Below are 5,607 nucleotides of genomic sequence, written 5' to 3'. Positions count from 1 at the left end.
CTGTGATGGTGAGTATTTTCTTGTGAGCTTCTTGACTTTTTATGTTGACCAAGCCAGCTCAGTCAGTCAATAGTTTCTCCAGGGCAGGAATGAGGATTAAAAAGAAAAAAAGACGTTGGGGATTTAGCTCAGTGGTAGAGCGCTTGCCTCGTAAGCGCAAGGCCCTGGGTTCGGTCCTCAGCTCCGGAAAAAGAAAAAAAAGACAATTAGACAACATTTAACATTTAACTCCAGCCAGTTCTGAGGCTGAAGCAGATTTATTATTTTTCCAATTTGCTTTTATACCACTTTAATTACATGCAGAATAATAAGATCAGTCCTGGGTCAAGGAACAAGCAAGACAATAAGCAAAATCCTGTTAACACCTTTCTAGGGGCTGGTCAGGATGACCAAGACAAAATGTCAGCTACACATGCTTCCCCTGAGCCCACTCTGAGCTTTGCATTAACTCAATAGCAAATGTTCTTAATCAGGGTCCATTTCCTGAGCCCAGGCCCAAAGTCAGATTCCTGCCCTGGGTTTATTTCTTTTGCCCTAATAATGTCAGATTCCAACAAGTGTCTATCTAGAAGTAGCCCCAAAAGGCTCTCTACATTACGTGTCTTCTTTTGGGGGATGTTTATTCAAATCATTTAGCCATCTCAAAGATGAATTGCTTAGTTTTTGTTCCTAGGCATTTTGAGTTTCATAGAAAGTCCGGACATTAATCCTTTGCCTGGTTGGACATGATGAGCCAAGGAGAAGCTGAGGCAGGAGAGGAGGGAGGGTACGGGGTGGGTGGACGTGGACTTGATGTCTACAGTACAGATTGTGAAAGATGGCTCAGAGCTTCCTAGACACAGTAGCCTCCCACTTACAACTTTTGCTTGTTGTGGAAATACTTTTGGTGACTTTTATTTTTAGCGTCGAATTGAGCATTTTGTGGAGACCTAGAAGTCATGAGTAGAGAGAGCCATGTCTCTTAAGTGATTCCAAATATGTACTGTCATTTCTGGTTCTGAGTTTTGGGGGATCTTTTGTTTTGTTCCTTTCCTGTTTGGACTTGATGGGCTTCAAGTTTTTTCATTCATTTATTGCACTGTTGGTGATGTAGGACCCGATGAGCCCTACATCCAGGAGGTCCCACTCACAAAAACACAGAGATGGAGACCAATGCAATCAAGCAAGAAGCTTAATGATCCAGCGCGCTGGGGTTGCCCTATAATCAGGACAGAGGCAACCCTGAGTAGTGAAAACACAAGCTTTTTATACATTTGTGGAGGACAGCCTCTGGCAGCAGCATGAGTTGGTCCTTGATGACACACTTGACCCTTACATTCCTCAGTGGAGAGATATCTTTGGCATGCGGATAGGGGACTGAAAAGGGCCCTGCCCTCTTCGTGGTTAGTTTATTTCCTGGAGCAGAATGTTATTCTAAATTCTTTGAACGGGGTGTTATTTTAAATTCTTTGGAAACTCTTTGGTTCTGATAATGGAAAGTCCCAGCCACCTGGTGTTTTCCTTAAGGTGGACACAGTCATTATGTTTGAGTCTTACAGTGCTTGTTCGTGCACAAACATGAATTGTTGCATGATCAGTAGTCAGAGGACAACTGGCAGAGTCAAATCTCTCCTTCCTCTTATGGGATCTAGGGATCAAATGCAGGTTATCAGGCCTGGCAGGGAGAGCCTTTGCCCAGTGAGCCATCTGGTTAACCCTAGAATTGAACGTTTGTTTTTGTTTGTTTGTTTGTTTGTTTGTTTGTCAAAGAACGAGCTCTTGAGTTGTCAGTTCAGAAGCTTTCCCATCTTCCTTACTTCTTTGTGTGTGTGTGTGTGTGTTGATTATTTTCTGTAGACAGTTTGTTGGTTCTTTTTATAAATTATAAACTTGAAATATTTGGTGACTTGGTGTGCTTAAAAGCTGACCCTGAATGTTTAGGTAGGCAATTATATCTTACCAATTGGATTAAAAAAAAAAAAAAAAAAAGCTGACCCTGAGGAAGGCTCAGGGATACACTGGGATCCCAAACGTCCAGTGTGGTTATTGGCTGGCTAAGATAAGACTTTCTATTGTCTCAAACCCATGTCTGAGCAGTTTTCTCTGTTAGATACCCCACAACATGCTCCGGCCCATGTCTAACCCAAGGATGGTCTGTTGGAGCCTTGGGTTAGGCCACAAACAAGGGTCTTCCTCTAGCTCCATTTTGTTTTAAAAGGAAAATCCTTACAGGATGGAGGACATGGGTTAGGGGGTCAGGGACAGGTAACAGTTGTTCTCTGGTCTGGAAGAGCAGGAAAGTGGTTTCCTCCTAGCTGTCATGGGTCCACTGCCAGCACAATTTCCAATCATTAAGATTCGTCCTGGGTGTTAATACCACTATATTCCCTGGTAATCCCCAGTTCTCTATCTTTCCTTGGGGTGTCGTACAGAACGTATGAAAGAGACGCAGTGGTGTTGACTGGGTGCTGGCCACAGTGAGGGATGGGCCGACTGGGGCTGGATTTTCCTGCATCGGGTAAGTGAGCCCTTGTGAGGTAAGTGCACAGACAGGTGCGGGATGTCATACACTGTCACCATCTCTTGGGAGAGACCGGGATACTCTGCTGACCGTGTGCCTGCTGGCACTGTCTGCTTCTTACCCTCAGTCCATGCCCAGTTTTGTATTAATCCGTTTTTATTGTGTCTAGGCAGAGCCTTACTACTGTAGTTCAGGCTGGCCTGAAACTCACTGTGGAGACCAGATTGGCCTTGGTATTTTTGAATCCCTGTGTCTTCGACTGGTGAATGTGAGGATTCTAGTTGCTGGCTATTGTTGGACCTCACTACTAAGGTTGTAGTCTGCCATGTCCAGACAGCTTTCCTGAGCTTGGCACAAAATTGAGGACTCCCTTTTCTGAGTATGGCTCCCTCTTCTTTGCCAGCTCTGGGGAGCCCAATCCCCACACATTCTACCTGAGAAATGTCACTAGATTTTAGCCAAATTACAGGTTCAACTTCCTCTCTCCAGGTAAGGCCCTGCTCAGCAAGCACCTGGGATTCCTGGAATGCCTCTCCATGCAAACGAGGCATTCCCAGTAATTAAACTCCAGCCAGGGGGCTGGAGAGGTGGCTCAGCGGTTAAGAGCACCCGACTGCTCTTCCAGAGGTCATGAGTTCAATTCCCAGCAACCACATGGTGGCTCACAACCATCTGTAAAGAGATCCGGTGCCCTCTTCTGGTGTGTCTGAAGACAACTACAGTGTACTTATATATAATAAATGAATAAATCTTAAAAAAAAAAAAAAACAACTCCAGCCAGTGATTAACCTGCACCCTGAATACCCCTTCCCACTCTCCAAGGTTCGCCCATCCCTCGTTCACCCCGGACAAAGTGTGTGCACGCAAGATCTTTCACTGAACATCACCTAAGAGAACTGTTCTGCTGAATTCTGTCAAAAAGAGTTGTAAGGCTAAAATACCTGGAGAAGGTCTCCCCTTCCCACATGCCCAGTCCCACTGGGATCCTGCCCACACCACCCGTTCTGGGCTTTGCTACAACCTTTCCAGCCTGGCGTGCACAAGTGCCTGAATGACGGGAGGAAGCTGAACTTGGAACTGAAAGGAAAATTATACAGATTTAAGGCTTAAAACTATAAAACTAAAAGAGTAAGTTTCAAAATTCACAGACTCAGGGCTAAACACTGTAAAAAGCAAGTCCAGGCAGTCCCGCCCGGACTAACAGACCATAAAGATAAAGAAAAGGAATGCAGGAACCAGCCCAAGCTATCGAGAAGCCCCTGGCTTCTAAAATCCTGAACGCCCCAGTCAGCACATACTCTTCTGCTGTGTTGTGATCTCACTGCTATGTTTAAATGAACCAATCACTTACAGCCTCGCCAAAAATTAGCTGCCACTGTTTGAAACAGCCAATCGTGTGTAACCGCGCCAAACCCCCTAGCCTTCCCTATATAAACCCCTGACTTTTGAGCTTCGGGGTCAACACCTCTGTCTCCTGCACGGGATACGTGTCGGCCCGGAGATCTCTGTAATAGATGTCTGTAATAAACCTCACCTTTGGGCTGGAGAGATGGCTCAGCGGTTAAGAGCACCGACTGCTCTTCCTGAGGTCCTGAGTTCAAATCCCAGCAACCACACGGTGGCTCACAGCCATCTGTAATGAGATCTGATGCCCTATTCTGGTGTGTCTGAAGGCAGCTACAGTGTACTCATATACAATAAATAAAATCTTTAAAAAACAAAAAACAAAAAAAAAAAACCTCACCTTTGCTTATTACATCCAAAATGGTCTCTCTGTGTCTGGGGTCCGCGATTTCCTAAGACTTGAATAAGGGTCTCTCTTCAGGGATCTTTCATTTGGGGGCTCGTCCAGGATCGGTGTTTCCTGGGGCGCGCCATCCTGAGACTCGAGCTAGGTTCTTTCAGAACCACAGGCTATGCCATGTCTGGTCATTGAATTCAAATTTTTCACTGATTAAGGAATTTATTTAAAGCAAGAATTGTATTATGTAAATTTCACATCCTTGAATCTTATTTTTTTTAAGAAGTAAAACTCTTTGAGTGCGTCACTAATGGACAGTAATTTAATACCCCTATTTTATTAGAATATTGCTCTGTCTTGATGGGTATGGTGGCACAGGTCTGTTCTGTAACCCTGTCTCTTGGAAGAGGCAGGCAGATCAAGAGTTCTCACCATCCTCAGCTAAGTGGAAAGAGCCTGGGTTACTTGAGACTGTGTTTCAAAAATCCAAAATAAGCCACTGACTTCATTGAATTAAATGTGGTCTTATCCTGGTTATTGAACTTCCAATGCTCTCCTATGTTTTGTGCGTGGTGTGGGTCCCTCCCTCATGTTATTGAGTTTACTTCAGCCTTAGCTCAGTAGGCTTGTTGCTGGCACTAAGCTATGTGCTAGACACATCCCCCTCCTTTCCTTCAGCAAGGTGAGTCTATTAACATGTCCCAAAGCTGTCACTAGAATGGCTGAAAATACGCAGTCAGGGTTGGGGATTTAGCTCAGCAGTAGAGCGCTTGCCTAGTAAGCGCAAGGCCCTGGGTTCGGTCCCCAGCTCCGGAAAAAAAAAATATGTAGCCAATCATCTAACATGGTGGACTGCCTGTAGGAAGGGGCCAGTGTAATAATCAGCTATTCCTGGCTCTTCTTTCATTTACCTAGCAGGTGAAGTTTTATCTATAATTTAAGTGAAAAAATAGAGACTGAATTACAGATCTTCTTGGGGCACTCGGACTGCCCAGAAGAAAAGACAGCAGTCTGGCCGTGCCAATCACAGGTCTGATGTGGTGGGCATGAGCTTCTGTGTCACACAGAATGTTCCTCAGAGGACAGGACTGACAGTTGAGTAGCTCTTCACTGACCTGACGTTGCTGGCCATGCTTGTCTCAGACTTAGAGCAATCCTCCTGCCTTTGCTTCCAGAGCTCAGGGTTAAATGGATAATGTGTCAACAACTCCAGCAAAAATTTGGCATTTAAATTTGTTTTGGGTTTTGTTCTGGGACAGGGTCTCTCTAGTCCTGGGTGTCTTGGAACTTGTAGACCAGGCTGTCCTTGAACTCACAGAGATCCACTTCCCTCTGCCTGCCGAGTGCTGGAATCAAAGGTGAGTGT

This window comes from Rattus rattus, chromosome 1, assembly GCF_011064425.1.
Source record: "Rattus rattus isolate New Zealand chromosome 1, Rrattus_CSIRO_v1, whole genome shotgun sequence".
NCBI classification, from domain to species: domain Eukaryota; kingdom Metazoa; phylum Chordata; class Mammalia; order Rodentia; family Muridae; genus Rattus; species Rattus rattus.
The sequence above is the reverse complement of the archived record's forward strand: the minus strand, read 5'-3'. Positions refer to the sequence as shown.